A 25,065-nucleotide genomic window follows, 5' to 3' on the forward strand; every position below is an offset into this window, starting at 1 on the left:
GATTTTTTGGACTTTAGAAAAATTGATTCAAGATGTCATTTGGATTGTGCCTCATGTTGAATAACTACTTTTTAAAGCCTCAATGTGACCAAAATTGCCATTTTCACAGACTTTTTCTCCTACTAGAAGCTTCTATTTCGACCAACTTCAGGCATTAAAATGACTCTAAACACACTTATTTTAGTTCCACAAGTGATAATTCCCTTGCAATAGTCATTTACAGTCAAAAAATTAAACATTAAAAAATTTCCATTTCTGACCATCTGGAGAAATTTCGACAGGTCACGGGTTATCGTTTTTCATCAGAAAATGGATTTTTTGGACTTTAGAAAAATTGATTCAAAATATCATTTGGATTGTGCCTCATGTTGAATAACTACTTTTTAAAGCCTCAATGTGACCAAAATTGCCATTTGTACAGACTTTTTCTCCTACTAGAAGCTTCTATTTCGACCAACTTCAGGCATTAAAATGACTCTAAACACACTTATTTTAGTTCCACAAGTGATAATTCACGTGCAATAGTTATTTACAGTCAAAAAATTAAACATTAAAAAATTTCCATTTCTGACCATCTGGAGAAATTTCGACAGGTCACGGGATATCGTTTTTCATCAGAAAATGGATTTTTTGGACTTTAGAAAAATTGATTCAAAATATCATTTGGATTGTGCCTCATGTTGAATAACTACTTTTTAAAGCCTCAATGTGACCAAAATTGCCATTTGTACAGACTTTTTCTCCTACTAGAAGCTTCTATTTCGAACAATTGCAGGCATTAAAATGACCCTAAACACACTTATTTTAGTTCCAAAAGTGATAATTCACATGCAATAGTCATTTACAGTCAAAAAATAAAACATTAAAAAATTACCGTTTCTGACCATCTGGAGAAATTTCAACAGGTCACGGGTCATCGTTTTTCATCAGAAAATTGATTTTTTGGACTTTAGAAAAATTGATTCAAAATATCATTTTGATTGTGCCTCATGTTGAATAACTACTTTTTAAAGCCTCAATGTGACCAAAATTGCCATTTTTACAGACTTTTTCTCCTACTAGAAGCTTCTATTTCGAACAATTTCAGGCATTAAAATGACTCTAAACACACTTATTTTAGTTCCAAAAGTGATAATTCACATGCAATAGTCATTTACAGTCAAAAAATTAAACATTAAAAAATTACCATTTCTGACCATCTGGAGAAAGTTCAACAGGTCACGGGTCATCGTTTTTCATCAAAAAATGTATTTTTTTGACTTTAGAAAAGTTGTTTCAAAATGTCATTGGGATTGTGCCTCATGTTGAATAACTACTTTTTAAAGCCTCAATGTGACCAAAATTGCCATTTTTACAGACTTTTTCTCCTACTAGAAGCTTCTATTTCGACCAATTTCAGGCATTAAAATGACTCTAAACACACTTATTTTAGTTCCAAAAGTGATAATTCACATGCAATAGTCATTTACAGTCAAAAAATAAAACATTCAAAAATTACCATTTCTGACCATCTGGAGAAATTTCGACAGGTCGCGGGTCATCGTTTTTCATCAGAAAATGGATTTTTTGGACTTTAGAAAAATTGATTCAAAATGTCATTTGGATTGTGCCTCATGTTGAATAACTACTTTTTAAAGCCTCAATGTGACCAAAATTGCCATTTTTACAGACTTTTTCTCCTACTAGAAGCTTCTATTTCGACCAATTTCAGGCATTAAAATGACTCTAAACACACTTATTTTAGTTCCAAAAGTGATAATTCAAATGCAATAGTCATTTACAGTCAAAAAATAAAACATTAAAAAATTACCATTTCTGACCATCTGGAGAAATTTCGACAGGTCGCGGGTCATCGTTTTTCATCAGAAAATGGATTTTTTGGACTTTAGAAAAAATTGATTCAAAATGTCATTTGGATTGTGCCTCATGTTGAATAACTACTTTTTAAAACCTCAATGTGACCAAAATTGCCATTTTTACAGACTTTTTCTCCTACTAGAAGCTTCTATTTCGACCAATTTCAGGCATTAAAATGACTCTAAACACACTTATTTTAGTTCCAAAAGTGATAATTCACATGCGATAGTCATTTACAGTCAAAAAATTAAACATTAAAAAATTACCATTTCTGACCATCTGGAGAAATTTCGACAGGTCGCGGGTCATCGTTTTTCATCAGAAAATGGATTTTTTGGACTTTAGAAAAATTGATTAAAAATGTAATTTGGATTGTTCCTCATGTTGAATAACTACTTTTTAAAGCCTCAATGTGACCAAAATTGCCATTTTTACAAACTTTTTCTCCTACTAGAAGCTTCTATTTCGACCAACTTCAGGCATTAAAATGACTCTAAACACACTTATTTTAGTTCCACAAGTGATAATTCACTTGCAATAGTCATTTACAGTCAAAAAATTAAACATTAAAAAATTTCCATTTCTGACCATCTGGAGAAATTTCGACAGGTCACGGGTCATCGTTTTTCATCAGAAAATGGATTTTTTGGACTTTAGAAAAATTGATTCAAAATGTCATTTGGATTGTGCCTCATGTTGAATAACTACTTTTTAAAGCCTCAATGTGACCAAAATTGCCATTTTTACAGACTTTTTCTCCTACTAGAAGCTTCTATTTCGACCAATTTCAGGCATTAAAATGACTCTAAACACACTTATTTTAGTTCCAAAAGTGATAATTCACATGCAATAGTCATTTACAGTCAAAAAATAAAACATTAAAAAATTACCATTTCTGACCATCTGGAGAAATTTCGACAGGTCGCGGGTCATCGTTTTTCATCAGAAAATGGATTTTTTGGACTTTAGAAAAATTGGTTCAAAATGTCATTTGGATTGTGCCTCATGTTGAATACCTACTTTTTAAAGCCTCAATGTGACCAAAATTGCCATTTTTACAGACTTTTTCTCCTACTAGAAGCTTCTATTTCGACCAACTTCAGGCATTAAAATGACTCTAAACACACTTATTTTAGTTCCACAAGTGATAATTCACTTGCAATAGTCATTTACAGTCAAAAAATTAAACATTAAAAAATTTCCATTTCTGACGATCTGGAGAAATTTCGACAGGTCACGGGTTATCGTTTTTCATCAGAAAATGGATTTTTTGGACTTTAGAAAAATTGATTCAAGATGTCATTTGGATTGTGCCTCATGTTGAATAACTACTTTTTAAAGCCTCAATGTGACCAAAATTGCCATTTTTACAGACTTTTTCTCCTACTAGAAGCTTCTATTTCGACCAATTTCAGGCATTAAAATGGCTCTAAACACACTTATTTTAGTTCCAAAAGTGATAATTCACATGCAATAGTCATTTACAGTCAAAAAATAAAACATTAAAAAATTACCATTTCTGACCATCTGGAGAAATTTCGACAGGTCGCGGGTCATCGTTTTTCATCAGAAAATGGATTTTTTGGACTTTAGAAAAATTGATTAAAAATGTCATTTGGATTGTTCCTCATGTTGAATAACTACTTTTTAAAGCCTCAATGTGACCAAAATTGCCATTTTTACAAACTTTTTCTCCTACTCGAAGCTTCTATCTTGACCAATTTCAGGCATTAAAATGACTCTAAACACACTTCTTTTAGTTCCAAAAGTGATAATTCATATGCAATAGTCATTTACAGTCAAAAAAATTAAACATTAAAAAAATACCATTTCTGACCATCTGGAGAAAGTTCAACAGGTCACGGGTCATCGTTTTTCATCAGAAAATTGATTTTTGGACTTTAGAAAAATTGATTCAAAATGTCATTTGAATTGTGCCTCATGTTGAATAACTACTTTTTAAAGCCTCGATGTGACCAAAATTGCCATTTTTACAGACTTTTTCTCCTACTAGAAGCTTCTATTTCGACCAACTTCAGGCATTAAAATGACTCTAAACACACTTATTTTAGTTCCAAAAGTGATAATTCACATGCAATAGTCATTTACAGTCAAAAAATAAAACATTAAAAAATTACCATTTCTGACCATCTGGAGAAATTTCAACAGGTCACGGGTCATCGTTTTTCATCAGAAAATTGATTTTTTGGACTTCAGAAAAATTGATTCAAAATATCATTTGGATTGTGCCTCATGTTGAATAACTACTTTTTAAAGCCTGAATGTGACCAAAATTGCCATTTTTACAGACTTTTTCTCCCACTAGAAGCTTCTATTTCGAACAATTTCAGGCATTTAAATGACTCTAAACACACTTATTTTAGTTCCAAAAGTGATAATTCACATGCAATAGTCATTTACAGTCAAAAAATAAAACATTCAAAAATTACCATTTCTGACCATCTGGAGAAATTTCGACAGGTCACGGGTCATCGTTTTTCATCAGAAAATTGATTTTTTGGACTATAGAAAAATTGATTCAAAATATCATTTGGATTGTGCCTCATGTTGAATAACTACTTTTTAAAGCCTCAATGTGACCAAAATTGCCATTTTTACAGACTTTTTCTCCTACTAGAAGCTTCTATTTCGAACAATTTCAGGCATTAAAATGACTCTAAACACACTTATTTTAGTTCCAAAAGTGATAATTCACATGCAATAGTCATTTACAGTCAAAAAATAAAACATTCAAAAATTACCATTTCTGACCATCTGGAGAAATTTCGACAGGTCGCGGCATCGTTTTTCATCAGAAAATGGATTTTTTGGACTTTAGAAAAATTGGTTCAAAATGTCATTTGGATTGTGCCTCATGTTGAATAACTACTTTTTAAAGCCTCAATGTGACCAAAATTGCCATTTTTACAGACTTTTTCTCCTACTAGAAGCTTCTATTTCGACCAATTTCAGGCATTAAAATGACTCTAAACACACTTATTTTAGTTCCAAAAGTGATAATTCATATGCAATAGTCATTTACAGTCAAAAAAATTAAACATTAAAAAATTACCATTTCTGACCATCTGGAGAAAGTTCAACAGGTCACGGGTCATCGTTTTTCATCAGAAAATTGATTTTTGGACTTTAGAAAAAATGATTCAAAATGTCATTTGAATTGTGCCTCATGTTGAATAACTACTTTTTAAAGCCTCAATGTGACCAAAATTGCCATTTTTACAGACTTTTTCTCCTACTAGAAGCTTCTATTTCGACCAACTTCAGGCATTAAAATGACTCTAAACACACTTATTTTAGTTCCACAAGTGATAATTCACTTGCAATAGTCATTTACAGTCAAAAAATTAAACATTAAAAAATTTCCATTTCTGACCATCTGGAGAAATTTCGACAGGTCACGGGTCATCGTTTTTCATCAGAAAATGGATTTTTTGGACTTTAGAAAAACTGATTCAAAATGTCATTTGGATTGTGCCTCATGTTGAATAACTACTTTTTAAAGCCTCAATGTGACCAAAATTGCCATTTTTACAAACTTTTTCTCCTACTAGAAGCTTCTATTTCGACCAACTTCAGGCATTAAAATGACTCTAAACACACTTATTTTAGTTCCAAAAGTGATAATTCACATGCAATAGTCATTTACAGTCAAAAAATAAAACATTCAAAAATTACCATTTCTGACCATCTGGAGAAATTTCGACAGGTCGCGGGTCATCGTTTTTCATCAGAAAATGGATTTTTTGGACTTTAGAAAAATTGGTTCAAAATGTCATTTGGATTGTGCCTCATGTTGAATACCTACTTTTTAAAGCCTCAATGTGACCAAAATTGCCATTTTTACAGACTTTTTCTCCTACTAGAAGCTTCTATTTCGACCAATTTCAGGCATTAAAATGACTCTAAACACACTTATTTTAGTTCCAAAAGTGATAATTTATATGCAATAGTCATTTACAGTCAAAAAAATTAAACATTAAAAAATTACCATTTCTGACCATCTGGAGAAAGTTCAACAGGTCACGGGTCATCGTTTTTCATCAGAAAATTGATTTTTGGACTTTAGAAAAAATGATTCAAAATGTCATTTGAATTGTGCCTCATGTTGAATAACTACTTTTTAAAGCCTCGATGTGACCAAAATTGCCATTTTTACAGACTTTTTCTCCTACTAGAAGCTTCTATTTCGACCAACTTCAGGCATTAAAATGACTCTAAACACACTTATTTTAGTTCCACAAGTGATAATTCACTTGCAATAGTCATTTACAGTCAAAAAATTAAACATTAAAAAATTTCCATTTCTGACCATCTGGAGAAATTTCGACAGGTCACGGGTCATCGTTTTTCATCAGAAAATGGATTTTTTGGACTTTAGAAAAACTGATTCAAAATGTCATTTGGATTGTGCCTCATGTTGAATAACTACTTTTTAAAGCCTCAATGTGACCAAAATTGCCTTTTTTACAGACTTTTTCTCCTACTAGAAGCTTCTATTTCGACCAATTTCAGGCATTAAAATGACTCTAAACACACTTATTTTAGTTCCAAAAGTGATAATTCACATGCAATAGTCATTTACAGTCAAAAAATAAAACATTAAAAAATTACCATTTCTGACCATCTGGAGAAATTTCGACAGGTCACGGGTCATCGTTTTTCATCAGAAAATTGATTTTTGGACTTTAGAAAAATTACTTAAAAATATCATTTGGATTGTTCCTCATGTTGAATAACTACTTTTTAAAGCCTCAATGTGACCAAAATTGCCATTTTTACACACTTTTTCTCCTACTAGAAGCTTCTATTTCGACCAATTGCAGGCATTAAAATGACTCTAAACACACTTCTTTTAATTCCAAAAGTGATAATTCATATGCAATAGTCATTTACAGTCAAAAAAATTAAACATTCAAAAATTACCATTTCTGACCATCTGGAGAAAGTTCAACAGGTCACGGGTCATCGTTTTTCATCAGAAAATTGATTTTTGGACTTTAGAAAAATTGATTCAAAATGTCATTTGAATTGTGCCTCATGTTGAATAACTACTTTTTAAAGCCTCGATGTGACCAAAATTGCCATTTTTACAGACTTTTTCTCCTACTAGAAGCTTCTATTTCGACCAACTTCAGGCATTAAAATGACTCTAAACACACTTATTTTAGTTCCACAAGTGATAATTCACTTGCAATAGTCATTTACAGTCAAAAAATTAAACATTAAAAAATTTCCATTTCTGACCATCTGGAGAAATTTCGACAGGTCACGGGTTATCGTTTTTCATCAGAAAATGGATTTTTTGGACTTTAGAAAAATTGATTCAAAATGTCATTTGGATTGTGCCTCATGTTGCATAACTACTTTTTAAAGCCTCAATGTGACCAAAATTGCCATTTTTACAGACTTTTTCTCCTACTAGAAGCTTCTATTTCGACCAATTTCAGGCATTAAAATGACTCTAAACACACTTATTTTAGTTCCAAAAGTGATAATTCACATGCAATAGTCATTTACAGTCAAAAAATAAAACATTAAAAAATTACCATTTCTGACCATCTGGAGAAATTTCGACAGGTCGCGGGTCATCGTTTTTCATCAGAAAATGGATTTTTTGGACTTTAGAAAAAATGATTAAAAATGTCATTTGGATTGTTCCTCATGTTGAATAACTACTTTTTAAAGCCTCAATGTGACCAAAATTGCCATTTTTACACACTTTTTCTCCTACTAGAAGCTTCTATCTTGACCAATTTCAGGCATTAAAATGACTCTAAACACACTTCTTTTAGTTCCAAAAGTGATAATTCATATGCAATAGTCATTTACAGTCAAAAAAATTAAACATTAAAAAAATACCATTTCTGACCATCTGGAGAAAGTTCAACAGGTCACGGGTCATCGTTTTTCATCAGAAAATTGATTTTTGGACTTTAGAAAAATTGATTCAAAATGTCATTTGAATTGTGCCTCATGTTGAATAACTACTTTTTAAAGCCTCGATGTGACCAAAATTGCCATTTTTACAGACTTTTTCTCCTACTAGAAGCTTCTATTTCGACCAACTTCAGGCATTAAAATGACTCTAAACACACTTATTTTAGTTCCAAAAGTGATAATTCACATGCAATAGTCATTTACAGTCAAAAAATAAAACATTAAAAAATTACCATTTCTGACCATCTGGAGAAATTTCATCAGGTCACGGGTCATCGTTTTTTATCAGAAAATTGATTTTTTGGACTTTAGAAAAATTGATTCAAAATATCATTTGGATTGTGCCTCATGTTGAATAACTACTTTTTGAAGCCTCAATGTGACCAAAATTGCCATTTTTACAGACTTTTTCTCCTACTAGAAGCTTCTATTTCGAACAATTTCAGGCATTTAAATGACTCTAAACACACTTATTTTAGTTCCAAAAGTGATAATTCACATGCAATAGTCATTTACAGTCAAAAAATAAAACATTCAAAAATTACCATTTCTGACCATCTGGAGAAATTTCGACAGGTCGCGGGTCATCGTTTTTCATCAGAAAATGGATTTTTTGGACTTTAGAAAAATTGATTCAAAATATTATTTGGATTGTGCCTCATGTTGAATAACTACTTTTTAAAGCCTCAATGTGACCAAAATTGCCATTTGTACAGACTTTTTCTCCTACTAGAAGCTTCTATTTCGAACAATTGCAGGCATTAAAATGACCCTAAACACACTTATTTTAGTTCCAAAAGTGATAATTCACATGCAATAGTCATTTACAGTCAAAAAATAAAACATTCAAAAATTACCATTTCTGACCATCTGGAGAAATTTCGACAGGTCGCGGCATCGTTTTTCATCAGAAAATGGATTTTTTGGACTTTAGAAAAATTGGTTCAAAATGTCATTTGGATTGTGCCTCATGTTGAATAACTACTTTTTAAAGCCTCAATGTGACCAAAATTGCCATTTTTACAGACTTTTTCTCCTACTAGAAGCTTCTATTTCGACCAATTTCAGGCATTAAAATGACTCTAAACACACTTATTTTAGTTCCAAAAGTGATAATTCATATGCAATAGTCATTTACAGTCAAAAAAATTAAACATTAAAAAATTACCATTTCTGACCATCTGGAGAAAGTTCAACAGGTCACGGGTCATCGTTTTTCATCAGAAAATTGATTTTTGGACTTTAGAAAAAATGATTCAAAATGTCATTTGAATTGTGCCTCATGTTGAATAACTACTTTTTAAAGCCTCAATGTGACCAAAATTGCCATTTTTACAGACTTTTTCTCCTACTAGAAGCTTCTATTTCGACCAACTTCAGGCATTAAAATGACTCTAAACACACTTATTTTAGTTCCACAAGTGATAATTCACTTGCAATAGTCATTTACAGTCAAAAAATTAAACATTAAAAAATTTCCATTTCTGACCATCTGGAGAAATTTCGACAGGTCACGGGTCATCGTTTTTCATCAGAAAATGGATATTTTGGACTTTAGAAAAACTGATTCAAAATGTCATTTGGATTGTGCCTCATGTTGAATAACTACTTTTTAAAGCCTCAATGTGACCAAAATTGCCATTTTTACACACTTTTTCTCCTACTAGAAGCTTCTATTTCGACCAACTTCAGGCATTAAAATGACTCTAAACACACTTATTTTAGTTCCAAAAGTGATAATTCACATGCAATAGTCATTTACAGTCAAAAAATAAAACATTCAAAAATTACCATTTCTGACCATCTGGAGAAATTTCGACAGGTCGCGGGTCATCGTTTTTCATCAGAAAATGGATTTTTTGGACTTTAGAAAAATTGGTTCAAAATGTCATTTGGATTGTGCCTCATGTTGAATACCTACTTTTTAAAGCCTCAATGTGACCAAAATTGCCATTTTTACAGACTTTTTCTCCTACTAGAAGCTTCTATTTCGACCAATTTCAGGCATTAAAATGACTCTAAACACACTTATTTTAGTTCCAAAAGTGATAATTTATATGCAATAGTCATTTACAGTCAAAAAAATTAAACATTAAAAAATTACCATTTCTGACCATCTGGAGAAAGTTCAACAGGTCACGGGTCATCGTTTTTCATCAGAAAATTGATTTTTGGACTTTAGAAAAAATGATTCAAAATGTCATTTGAATTGTGCCTCATGTTGAATAACTACTTTTTAAAGCCTCGATGTGACCAAAATTGCCATTTTTACAGACTTTTTCTCCTACTAGAAGCTTCTATTTCGACCAACTTCAGGCATTAAAATGACTCTAAACACACTTATTTTAGTTCCACAAGTGATAATTCACTTGCAATAGTCATTTACAGTCAAAAAATTAAACATTAAAAAATTTCCATTTCTGACCATCTGGAGAAATTTCGACAGGTCACGGGTCATCGTTTTTCATCAGAAAATGGATTTTTTGGACTTTAGAAAAACTGATTCAAAATGTCATTTGGATTGTGCCTCATGTTGAATAACTACTTTTTAAAGCCTCAATGTGACCAAAATTGCCTTTTTTACAGACTTTTTCTCCTACTAGAAGCTTCTATTTCGACCAATTTCAGGCATTAAAATGACTCTAAACACACTTATTTTAGTTCCAAAAGTGATAATTCACATGCAATAGTCATTTACAGTCAAAAAATAAAACATTAAAAAATTACCATTTCTGACCATCTGGAGAAATTTCGACAGGTCACGGGTCATCGTTTTTCATCAGAAAATTGATTTTTGGACTTTAGAAAAATTGCTTAAAAATATCATTTGGATTGTTCCTCATGTTGAATAACTACTTTTTAAAGCCTCAATGTGACCAAAATTGCCATTTTTACACACTTTTTCTCCTACTAGAAGCTTCTATTTCGACCAATTTCAGGCATTAAAATGACTCTAAACACACTTCTTTTAATTCCAAAAGTGATAATTCATATGCAATAGTCATTTACAGTCAAAAAAATTAAACATTCAAAAATTACCATTTCTGACCATCTGGAGAAAGTTCAACAGGTCACGGGTCATCGTTTTTCATCAGAAAATTGATTTTTGGACTTTAGAAAAATTGATTCAAAATGTCATTTGAATTGTGCCTCATGTTGAATAACTACTTTTTAAAGCCTCGATGTGACCAAAATTGCCATTTTTACAGACTTTTTCTCCTACTAGAAGCTTCTATTTCGACCAACTTCAGGCATTAAAATGACTCTAAACACACTTATTTTAGTTCCACAAGTGATAATTCACTTGCAATAGTCATTTACAGTCAAAAAATTAAACATTAAAAAATTTCCATTTCTGACCATCTGGAGAAATTTCGACAGGTCACGGGTCATCGTTTTTCATCAGAAAATGGATTTTTTGGACTTTAGAAAAACTGATTCAAAATGTCATTTGGATTGTGCCTCATGTTGAATAACTACTTTTTAAAGCCTCAATGTGACCAAAATTGCCATTTTTACACACTTTTTCTCCTACTAGAAGCTTCTATTTCGACCAACTTCAGGCATTAAAATGACTCTAAACACACTTATTTTAGTTCCAAAAGTGATAATTCACATGCAATAGTCATTTACAGTCAAAAAATAAAACATTCAAAAATTACCATTTCTGACCATCTGGAGAAATTTCGACAGGTCGCGGGTCATCGTTTTTCATCAGAAAATGGATTTTTTGGACTTTAGAAAAATTGGTTCAAAATGTCATTTGGATTGTGCCTCATGTTGAATACCTACTTTTTAAAGCCTCAATGTGACCAAAATTGCCATTTTTACAGACTTTTTCTCCTACTAGAAGCTTCTATTTCGACCAATTTCAGGCATTAAAATGACTCTAAACACACTTATTTTAGTTCCAAAAGTGATAATTTATATGCAATAGTCATTTACAGTCAAAAAAATTAAACATTAAAAAATTACCATTTCTGACCATCTGGAGAAAGTTCAACAGGTCACGGGTCATCGTTTTTCATCAGAAAATTGATTTTTGGACTTTAGAAAAAATGATTCAAAATGTCATTTGAATTGTGCCTCATGTTGAATAACTACTTTTTAAAGCCTCGATGTGACCAAAATTGCCATTTTTACAGACTTTTTCTCCTACTAGAAGCTTCTATTTCGACCAACTTCAGGCATTAAAATGACTCTAAACACACTTATTTTAGTTCCACAAGTGATAATTCACTTGCAATAGTCATTTACAGTCAAAAAATTAAACATTAAAAAATTTCCATTTCTGACCATCTGGAGAAATTTCGACAGGTCACGGGTCATCGTTTTTCATCAGAAAATGGATTTTTTGGACTTTAGAAAAACTGATTCAAAATGTCATTTGGATTGTGCCTCATGTTGAATAACTACTTTTTAAAGCCTCAATGTGACCAAAATTGCCTTTTTTACAGACTTTTTCTCCTACTAGAAGCTTCTATTTCGACCAATTTCAGGCATTAAAATGACTCTAAACACACTTATTTTAGTTCCAAAAGTGATAATTCACATGCAATAGTCATTTACAGTCAAAAAATAAAACATTAAAAAATTACCATTTCTGACCATCTGGAGAAATTTCGACAGGTCACGGGTCATCGTTTTTCATCAGAAAATTGATTTTTGGACTTTAGAAAAATTGCTTAAAAATATCATTTGGATTGTTCCTCATGTTGAATAACTACTTTTTAAAGCCTCAATGTGACCAAAATTGCCATTTTTACACACTTTTTCTCCTACTAGAAGCTTCTATTTCGACCAATTTCAGGCATTAAAATGACTCTAAACACACTTCTTTTAATTCCAAAAGTGATAATTCATATGCAATAGTCATTTACAGTCAAAAAAATTAAACATTCAAAAATTACCATTTCTGACCATCTGGAGAAAGTTCAACAGGTCACGGGTCATCGTTTTTCATCAGAAAATTGATTTTTGGACTTTAGAAAAATTGATTCAAAATGTCATTTGAATTGTGCCTCATGTTGAATAACTACTTTTTAAAGCCTCGATGTGACCAAAATTGCCATTTTTACAGACTTTTTCTCCTACTAGAAGCTTCTATTTCGACCAACTTCAGGCATTAAAATGACTCTAAACACACTTATTTTAGTTCCACAAGTGATAATTCACTTGCAATAGTCATTTACAGTCAAAAAATTAAACATTAAAAAATTTCCATTTCTGACCATCTGGAGAAATTTCGACAGGTCACGGGTCATCGTTTTTCATCAGAAAATGGATTTTTTGGACTTTAGAAAAACTGATTCAAAATGTCATTTGGATTGTGCCTCATGTTGAATAACTACTTTTTAAAGCCTCAATGTGACCAAAATTGCCTTTTTTACAGACTTTTTCTCCTACTAGAAGCTTCTATTTCGACCAATTTCAGGCATTAAAATGACTCTAAACACACTTATTTTAGTTCCAAAAGTGATAATTCACATGCAATAGTCATTTACAGTCAAAAAATAAAACATTAAAAAATTACCATTTCTGACCATCTGGAGAAATTTCGACAGGTCACGGGTCATCGTTTTTCATCAGAAAATTGATTTTTGGACTTTAGAAAAATTGCTTAAAAATATCATTTGGATTGTTCCTCATGTTGAATAACTACTTTTTAAAGCCTCAATGTGACCAAAATTGCCATTTTTACACACTTTTTCTCCTACTAGAAGCTTCTATTTCGACCAATTTCAGGCATTAAAATGACTCTAAACACACTTCTTTTAATTCCAAAAGTGATAATTCATATGCAATAGTCATTTACAGTCAAAAAAATTAAACATTCAAAAATTACCATTTCTGACCATCTGGAGAAAGTTCAACAGGTCACGGGTCATCGTTTTTCATCAGAAAATTGATTTTTGGACTTTAGAAAAATTGATTCAAAATGTCATTTGAATTGTGCCTCATGTTGAATAACTACTTTTTAAAGCCTCGATGTGACCAAAATTGCCATTTTTACAGACTTTTTCTCCTACTAGAAGCTTCTATTTCGACCAACTTCAGGCATTAAAATGACTCTAAACACACTTATTTTAGTTCCACAAGTGATAATTCACTTGCAATAGTCATTTACAGTCAAAAAATTAAACATTAAAAAATTTCCATTTCTGACCATCTGGAGAAATTTCGACAGGTCACGGGTTATCGTTTTTCATCAGAAAATGGATTTTTTGGACTTTAGAAAAATTGATTCAAAATGTCATTTGGATTGTGCCTCATGTTGCATAACTACTTTTTAAAGCCTCAATGTGACCAAAATTGCCATTTTTACAGACTTTTTCTCCTACTAGAAGCTTCTATTTCGACCAATTTCAGGCATTAAAATGACTCTAAACACACTTATTTTAGTTCCAAAAGTGATAATTCACATGCAATAGTCATTTACAGTCAAAAAATAAAACATTAAAAAATTACCATTTCTGACCATCTGGAGAAATTTCGACAGGTCGCGGGTCATCGTTTTTCATCAGAAAATGGATTTTTTGGACTTTAGAAAAATTGGTTCAAAATGTCATTTGGATTGTGCCTCATGTTGAATACCTACTTTTTAAAGCCTCAATGTGACCAAAATTGCCATTTTTACAGACTTTTTCTCCTACTAGAAGCTTCTATTTCGACCAATTTCAGGCATTAAAATGACTCTAAACACACTTATTTTAGTTCCAAAAGTGATAATTTATATGCAATAGTCATTTACAGTCAAAAAAATTAAACATTAAAAAATTACCATTTCTGACCATCTGGAGAAAGTTCAACAGGTCACGGGTCATCGTTTTTCATCAGAAAATTGATTTTTGGACTTTAGAAAAAATGATTCAAAATGTCATTTGAATTGTGCCTCATGTTGAATAACTACTTTTTAAAGCCTCGATGTGACCAAAATTGCCATTTTTACAGACTTTTTCTCCTACTAGAAGCTTCTATTTCGACCAACTTCAGGCATTAAAATGACTCTAAACACACTTATTTTAGTTCCACAAGTGATAATTCACTTGCAATAGTCATTTACAGTCAAAAAATTAAACATTAAAAAATTTCCATTTCTGACCATCTGGAGAAATTTCGACAGGTCACGGGTCATCGTTTTTCATCAGAAAATGGATTTTTTGGACTTTAGAAAAACTGATTCAAAATGTCATTTGGATTGTGCCTCATGTTGAATAACTACTTTTTAAAGCCTCAATGTGACCAAAATTGCCTTTTTTACAGACTTTTTCTCCTACTAGAAGCTTCTATTTCGACCAATTTCAGGCATTAAAATGACTCTAAACACACTTATTTTAGTTCCAAAAGTGATAATTCACATGCAATAGTCATTTACAGTCAAAAAATAAAACATTAAAAAATTACCATTTCTGACCATCTGGAGAAATTTCGACAGGTCACGGGTCATCGTTTTTCATCAGAAAATTGATTTTTGGACTTTAGAAAAATTGCTTAAAAATATCATTTGGATTGTTCCTCATGTTGAATAACTACTTTTTAAAGCCTCAATGTGACCAAAATTGCCATTTTTACACACTTTTTCTCCTACTAGAAGCTTCTATTTCGACCAATTTCAGGCATTAAAATGACTCTAAACACACTTCTTTTAATTCCAAAAGTGATAATTCATATGCAATAGTCATTTACAGTCAAAAAAATTAAACATTCAAAAATTACCATTTCTGACCATCTGGAGAAAGTTCAACAGGTCACGGGTCATCGTTTTTCATCAGAAAATTGATTTTTGGACTTTAGAAAAATTGATTCAAAATGTCATTTGAATTGTGCCTCATGTTGAATAACTACTTTTTAAAGCCTCGATGTGACCAAAATTGCCATTTTTACAGACTTTTTCTCCTACTAGAAGCTTCTATTTCGACCAACTTCAGGCATTAAAATGACTCTAAACACACTTATTTTAGTTCCACAAGTGATAATTCACTTGCAATAGTCATTTACAGTCAAAAAATTAAACATTAAAAAATTTCCATTTCTGACCATCTGGAGAAATTTCGACAGGTCACGGGTCATCGTTTTTCATCAGAAAATGGATTTTTTGGACTTTAGAAAAACTGATTCAAAATGTCATTTGGATTGTGCCTCATGTTGAATAACTACTTTTTAAAGCCTCAATGTGACCAAAATTGCCTTTTTTACAGACTTTTTCTCCTACTAGAAGCTTCTATTTCGACCAATTTCAGGCATTAAAATGACTCTAAACACACTTATTTTAGTTCCAAAAGTGATAATTCACATGCAATAGTCATTTACAGTCAAAAAATAAAACATTAAAAAATTACCATTTCTGACCATCTGGAGAAATTTCGACAGGTCACGGGTCATCGTTTTTCATCAGAAAATTGATTTTTGGACTTTAGAAAAATTGCTTAAAAATATCATTTGGATTGTTCCTCATGTTGAATAACTACTTTTTAAAGCCTCAATGTGACCAAAATTGCCATTTTTACACACTTTTTCTCCTACTAGAAGCTTCTATTTCGACCAATTTCAGGCATTAAAATGACTCTAAACACACTTCTTTTAATTCCAAAAGTGATAATTCATATGCAATAGTCATTTACAGTCAAAAAAATTAAACATTCAAAAATTACCATTTCTGACCATCTGGAGAAAGTTCAACAGGTCACGGGTCATCGTTTTTCATCAGAAAATTGATTTTTGGACTTTAGAAAAATTGATTCAAAATGTCATTTGAATTGTGCCTCATGTTGAATAACTACTTTTTAAAGCCTCGATGTGACCAAAATTGCCATTTTTACAGACTTTTTCTCCTACTAGAAGCTTCTATTTCGACCAACTTCAGGCATTAAAATGACTCTAAACACACTTATTTTAGTTCCACAAGTGATAATTCACTTGCAATAGTCATTTACAGTCAAAAAATTAAACATTAAAAAATTTCCATTTCTGACCATCTGGAGAAATTTCGACAGGTCACGGGTTATCGTTTTTCATCAGAAAATGGATTTTTTGGACTTTAGAAAAATTGATTCAAAATGTCATTTGGATTGTGCCTCATGTTGCATAACTACTTTTTAAAGCCTCAATGTGACCAAAATTGCCATTTTTACAGACTTTTTCTCCTACTAGAAGCTTCTATTTCGACCAATTTCAGGCATTAAAATGACTCTAAACACACTTATTTTAGTTCCAAAAGTGATAATTCACATGCAATAGTCATTTACAGTCAAAAAATAAAACATTAAAAAATTACCATTTCTGACCATCTGGAGAAATTTCGACAGGTCGCGGGTCATCGTTTTTCATCAGAAAATGGATTTTTTGGACTTTAGAAAAAATGATTAAAAATGTCATTTGGATTGTTCCTCATGTTGAATAACTACTTTTTAAAGCCTCAATGTGACCAAAATTGCCATTTTTACACACTTTTTCTCCTACTAGAAGCTTCTATCTTGACCAATTTCAGGCATTAAAATGACTCTAAACACACTTCTTTTAGTTCCAAAAGTGATAATTCATATGCAATAGTCATTTACAGTCAAAAAAATTAAACATTAAAAAAATACCATTTCTGACCATCTGGAGAAAGTTCAACAGGTCACGGGTCATCGCTTTTCATCAGAAAATTGATTTTTGGACTTTAGAAAAATTGATTCAAAATGTCATTTGAATTGTGCCTCATGTTGAATAACTACTTTTTAAAGCCTCGATGTGACCAAAATTGCCATTTTTACAGACTTTTTCTCCTACTAGAAGCTTCTATTTCGACCAACTTCAGGCATTAAAATGACTCTAAACACACTTATTTTAGTTCCAAAAGTGATAATTCACATGCAATAGTCATTTACAGTCAAAAAATAAAACATTAAAAAATTACCATTTCTGACCATCTGGAGAAATTTCATCAGGTCACGGGTCATCGTTTTTCATCAGAAAATTGATTTTTTGGACTTTAGAAAAATTGATTCAAAATATCATTTGGATTGTGCCTCATGTTGAATAACTACTTTTTAAAGCCTCAATGTGACCAAAATTGCCATTTTTACAGACTTTTTCTCCTACTAGAAGCTTCTATTTCGAACAATTTCAGGCATTTAAATGACTCTAAACACACTTATTTTAGTTCCAAAAGTGATAATTCACATGCAATAGTCATTTACAGTCAAAAAATAAAACATTCAAAAATTACCATTTCTGACCATCTGGAGAAATTTCGACAGGTCGCGGGTCATCGTTTTTCATCAGAAAATGGATTTTTTGGACTTTAGAAAAATTGATTCAAAATATTATTTGGATTGTGCCTCATGTTGAATAACTACTTTTTAAAGCCTCAATGTGACCAAAATTGCCATTTGTACAGACTTTTTCTCCTACTAGAAGCTTCTATTTCGAACAATTGCAGGCATTAAAATGACCCTAAACACACTTATTTTAGTTCCAAAAGTGATAATTCACATGCAATAGTCATTTACAGTCAAAAAATAAAACATTAAAAAATTACCATTTCTGACCATCGGGAGAAATTTCGACAGGTCACGGGTCATCGTTTTTCATCAGAAAATTGATTTTTTGGACTTTAGAAAAATTGATTCAAAATATCATTTGGATTGTGCCTCATGTTGAATAACTACTTTTTAAAGCCTCAATGTGACCAAAATTGCCATTTTTACAGACTTTTTCTCCTACTAGAAGCTTCTATTTCGAACAATTTCAGGCATTAAAATGACTCTAAACACACTTATTTTAGTTCCAAAAGTGATAATTCACATGCAATAGTCATTTACAGTCAAAAAATAAAACATTAAAAAATTACCATTTCTGACCATCTGGAGAAATTTCGACAGGTCGCGGGTCATCGTTTTTCATCAGAAAATGGATTTTTTGGACTTTAGAAAAAGTGATTCAAAATGTCATTTGGATTGTGCCTCATGTTGAATAACTACTTTTTAAAGCCTCAATGTGACCAAAATTGCCATTTTTACAGACTTTTTCTCCTACTAGAAGCTTCTATTTCGACCAACTTCAGGCATTAAAATGACTCTAAACACACTTATTTTAGTTCCACAAGTGATAATTCATATGCAATAGTCATTTACAGTCAAAAAAATTAAACATTCAAAAATTACCATTTCTGACCATCTGGAGAAAGTTCAACAGGTCACGGGTCATCGTTTTTCATCAGAAAATTGATTTTTGGACTTTAGGAAAATTGATTCAAAATGTCATTTGAATTGTGCCTCATGTTGAATAACTACTTTTTAAAGCCTCGATGTGACCAAAATTGCCATTTTTACAGACTTTTTCTCCTACTAGAAGCTTCTATTTCGACCAACTTCAGGCATTAAAATGACTCTAAACACACTTATTTTAGTTCCACAAGTGATAATTCACTTGCAATAGTCATTTACAGTCAAAAAATTAAACATTAAAAAATTTCCATTTCTGACCATCTGGAGAAATTTCGACAGGTCACGGGTTATCGTTTTTCATCAGAAAATGGATTTTTTGGACTTTAGAAAAATTGATTCAAAATGTCATTTGGATTGTGCCTCATGTTGAATAACTACTTTTTAAAGCCTCAATGTGACCAAAATTGCCATTTTTATAGACTTTTTCTCCTACTAGAAGCTTCTATTTCGACCAATTTCAGGCATTAAAATGACTCTAAACACACTTATTTTAGTTCCAAAAGTGATAATTCACATGCAATAGTCATTTACAGTCAAAAAATAAAACATTAAAAAATTACCATTTCTGACCATCTGGAGAAATTTCGACAGGTCGCGGGTCATCGTTTTTCATCAGAAAATGGATTTTTTGGACTTTAGAAAAATTGATTAAAAATGTCATTTGGATTGTTCCACATGTTGAATAACTACTTTTTAAAGCCTCAATGTGACCAAAATTGCCATTTTTACACACTTTTTCTCCTACTAGAAGCTTCTATCTTGACCAATTTCAGGCATTAAAATGACTCTAAACACACTTCTTTTAGTTCCAAAAGTGATAATTCATATGCAATAGTCATTTACAGTCAAAAAAATTAAACATTAAAAAAATACCATTTCTGACCATCTGGAGAAAGTTCAACAGGTCACGGGTCATCGTTTTTCATCAGAAAATTGATTTTTGGACTTTAGAAAAATTGATTCAAAATGTCATTTGAATTGTGCCTCATGTTGAATAACTACTTTTTAAAGCCTCGATGTGACCAAAATTGCCATTTTTACAGACTTTTTCTCCTACTAGAAGCTTCTATTTCGACCAACTTCAGGCATTAAAATGACTCTAAACACACTTATTTTAGTTCCAAAAGTGATAATTCACATGCAATAGTCATTTACAGTCAAAAAATAAAACATTAAAAAATTACCATTTCTGACCATCTGGAGAAATTTCATCAGGTCACGGGTCATCGTTTTTCATCAGAAAATTGATTTTTTGGACTTTAGAAAAATTGATTCAAAATATCATTTGGATTGTGCCTCATGTTGAATAACTACTTTTTAAAGCCTCAATGTGACCAAAATTGCCATTTTTACAGACTTTTTCTCCTACTAGAAGCTTCTATTTCGAACAATTTCAGGCATTTAAATGACTCTAAACACACTTATTTTAGTTCCAAAAGTGATAATTCACATGCAATAGTCATTTACAGTCAAAAAATAAAACATTCAAAAATTACCATTTCTGACCATCTGGAGAAATTTCGACAGGTCGCGGGTCATCGTTTTTCATCAGAAAATGGATTTTTTGGACTTTAGAAAAATTGATTCAAAATATCATTTGGATTGTGCCTCATGTTGAATAACTACTTTTTAAAGCCTCAATGTGACCAAAATTGCCATTTGTACAGACTTTTTCTCCTACTAGAAGCTTCTATTTCGAACAATTGCAGGCATTAAAATGACCCTAAACACACTTATTTTAGTTCCAAAAGTGATAATTCACATGCAATAGTCATTTACAGTCAAAAAATAAAACATTAAAAAATTACCATTTTTGACCATCTGGAGAAATTTCGACAGGTCACGGGTCATCGTTTTTCATCAGAAAATTGATTTTTTGGACTTTAGAAAAATTGATTCAAAATATCATTTGGATTGTGCCTCATGTTGAATAACTACTTTTTAAAGCCTCAATGTGACCAAAATTGCCATTTTTACAGACTTTTTCTCCTACTAGAAGCTTCTATTTCGAACAATTTCAGGCATTAAAATGACTCTAAACACACTTATTTTAGTTCCAAAAGTGATAATTCACATGCAATAGTCATTTACAGTCAAAAAATAAAACATTAAAAAATTACCATTTCTGACCATCTGGAGAAATTTCGACAGGTCGCGGGTCATCGTTTTTCATCAGAAAATGGTTTTTTTGTACTTTAGAAAAAATTGATTCAAAATGTCATTTGGATTGTGCCTCATGTTGAATAACTACTTTTTAAAACCTCAATGTGACCAAAATTGCCATTTTTACAGACTTTTTCTCCTACTAGAAGCTTCTATTTCGACCAACTTCAGGCATTAAAATGACTCTAAACACACTTATTTTAGTTCCAAAAGTGATAATTCACATGCAATAGTCATTTACAGTCAAAAAATAAAACATTCAAAAATTACCATTTCTGACCATCTGGAGAAATTTCGACAGGTCGCGGGTCATCGTTTTTCATCAGAAAATGGATTTTTTGGACTTTAGAAAAATTGGTTCCAATTGTCATTTGGATTGTGCCTCATGTTGAATACCTACTTTTTAAAGCCTCAATGTGACCAAAATTGCCATTTTTACAGACTTTTTCTCCTACTAGAAGCTTCTATTTCGACCAATTTCAGGCATTAAAATGACTCTAAACACACTTATTTTAGTTCCAAAAGTGATAATTTATATGCAATAGTCATTTACAGTCAAAAAAATTAAACATTAAAAAATTACCATTTCTGACCATCTGGAGAAAGTTCAACAGGTCACGGGTCATCGTTTTTCATCAGAAAATTGATTTTTGGACTTTAGAAAAAATGATTCAAAATGTCATTTGAATTGTGCCTCATGTTGAATAACTACTTTTTAAAGCCTCGATGTGACCAAAATTGCCATTTTTACAGACTTTTTCTCCTACTAGAAGCTTCTATTTCGACCAACTTCAGGCATTAAAATGACTCTAAACACACTTATTTTAGTTCCAAAAGTGATAATTCACATGCAATAGTCATTTACAGTCAAAAAATAAAACATTAAAAAATTACCATTTCTGACCATCTGGAGAAATTTCATCAGGTCACGGGTCATCGTTTTTCATCAGAAAATTGATTTTTTGGACTTTAGAAAAATTGATTCAAAATATCATTTGGATTGTGCCTCATGTTGAATAACTACTTTTTAAAGCCTCAATGTGACCAAAATTGCCATTTTTACAGACTTTTTCTCCTACTAGAAGCTTCTATTTCGAACAATTTCAGGCATTTAAATGACTCTAAACACACTTATTTTAGTTCCAAAAGTGATAATTCACATGCAATAGTCATTTACAGTCAAAAAATAAAACATTCAAAAATTACCATTTCTGACCATCTGGAGAAATTTCGACAGGTCGCGGGTCATCGTTTTTCATCAGAAAATGGATTTTTTGGACTTTAGAAAAATTGATTCAAAATATCATTTGGATTGTGCCTCATGTTGAATAACTACTTTTTAAAGCCTCAATGTGACCAAAATTGCCATTTGTACAGACTTTTTCTCCTACTAGAAGCTTCTATTTCGAACAATTGCAGGCATTAAAATGACCCTAAACACACTTATTTTAGTTCCAAAAGTGATAATTCACATGCAATAGTCATTTACAGTCAAAAAATAAAACATTAAAAAATTACCATTTTTGACCATCTGGAGAAATTTCGACAGGTCACGGGTCATCGTTTTTCATCAGAAAATTGATTTTTTGGACTTTAGAAAAATTGATTCAAAATATCATTTGGATTGTGCCTCATGTTGAATAACTACTTTTTAAAGCCTCAATGTGACCAAAATTGCCATTTTTACAGACTTTTTCTCCTACTAGAAGCTTCTATTTCGAACAATTTCAGGCATTAAAATGACTCTAAACACACTTATTTTAGTTCCAAAAGTGATAATTCACATGCAATAGTCATTTACAGTCAAAAAATAAAACATTAAAAAATTACCATTTCTGACCATCTGGAGAAATTTCGACAGGTCGCGGGTCATCGTTTTTCATCAGAAAATGGTTTTTTTGTACTTTAGAAAAAATTGATTCAAAATGTCATTTGGATTGTGCCTCATGTTGAATAACTACTTTTTAAAACCTCAATGTGACCAAAATTGCCATTTTTACAGACTTTTTCTCCTACTAGAAGCTTCTATTTCGACCAACTTCAGGCATTAAAATGACTCTAAACACACTTATTTTAGTTCCAAAAGTGATAATTCACATGCAATAGTCATTTACAGTCAAAAAATAAAACATTCAAAAATTACCATTTCTGACCATCTGGAGAAATTTCGACAGGTCGCGGGTCATCGTTTTTCATCAGAAAATGGATTTTTTGGACTTTAGAAAAATTGGTTCAAAATGTCATTTGGATTGTGCCTCATGTTGAATAACTACTTTTTAAAGCCTCGATGTGACCAAAATTGCCATTTTTACAGACTTTTTCTCCTACTAGAAGCTTCTATTTCGACCAACTTCAGGCATTAAAATGACTCTAAACACACTTATTTTAGTTCCACAAGTGATAATTCACTTGCAATAGTCATTTACAGTCAAAAAATTAAACATTAAAAAATTTCCATTTCTGACCATCTGGAGAAATTTCGACAGGTCACGGGTCATCGTTTTTCATCAGAAAATGGATTTTTTGGACTTTAGAAAAACTGATTCAAAATGTCATTTGGATTGTGCCTCATGTTGAATAACTACTTTTTAAAGCCTCAATGTGACCAAAATTGCCTTTTTTACAGACTTTTTCTCCTACTAGAAGCTTCTATTTCGACCAATTTCAGGCATTAAAATGACTCTAAACACACTTATTTTAGTTCCAAAAGTGATAATTCACATGCAATAGTCATTTACAGTCAAAAAATAAAACATTAAAAAATTACCATTTCTGACCATCTGGAGAAATTTCGACAGGTCACGGGTCATCGTTTTTCATCAGAAAATTGATTTTTGGACTTTAGAAAAATTGCTTAAAAATATCATTTGGATTGTTCCTCATGTTGAATAACTACTTTTTAAAGCCTCAATGTGACCAAAATTGCCATTTTTACACACTTTTTCTCCTACTAGAAGCTTCTATTTCGACCAATTTCAGGCATTAAAATGACTCTAAACACACTTCTTTTAATTCCAAAAGTGATAATTCATATGCAATAGTCATTTACAGTCAAAAAAATTAAACATTCAAAAATTACCATTTCTGACCATCTGGAGAAAGTTCAACAGGTCACGGGTCATCGTTTTTCATCAGAAAATTGATTTTTGGACTTTAGAAAAATTGATTCAAAATGTCATTTGAATTGTGCCTCATGTTGAATAACTACTTTTTAAAGCCTCGATGTGACCAAAATTGCCATTTTTACAGACTTTTTCTCCTACTAGAAGCTTCTATTTCGACCAACTTCAGGCATTAAAATGACTCTAAACACACTTATTTTAGTTCCACAAGTGATAATTCACTTGCAATAGTCATTTACAGTCAAAAAATTAAACATTAAAAAATTTCCATTTCTGACCATCTGGAGAAATTTCGACAGGTCACGGGTTATCGTTTTTCATCAGAAAATGGATTTTTTGGACTTTAGAAAAATTGATTCAAAATGTCATTTGGATTGTGCCTCATGTTGCATAACTACTTTTTAAAGCCTCAATGTGACCAAAATTGCCATTTTTACAGACTTTTTCTCCTACTAGAAGCTTCTATTTCGACCAATTTCAGGCATTAAAATGACTCTAAACCCACTTATTTTAGTTCCAAAAGTGATAATTCACATGCAATAGTCATTTACAGTCAAAAAATAAAACATTAAAAAATTACCATTTCTGACCATCTGGAGAAATTTCGACAGGTCGCGGGTCATCGTTTTTCATCAGAAAATGGATTTTTTGGACTTTAGAAAAAATGATTAAAAATGTCATTTGGATTGTTCCTCATGTTGAATAACTACTTTTTAAAGCCTCAATGTGACCAAAATTGCCATTTTTACACACTT

Source organism: Triturus cristatus, chromosome 5_2, assembly GCF_964204655.1.
Source record: "Triturus cristatus chromosome 5_2, aTriCri1.1, whole genome shotgun sequence".
Taxonomy (NCBI): Eukaryota; Metazoa; Chordata; class Amphibia; order Caudata; family Salamandridae; genus Triturus; species Triturus cristatus.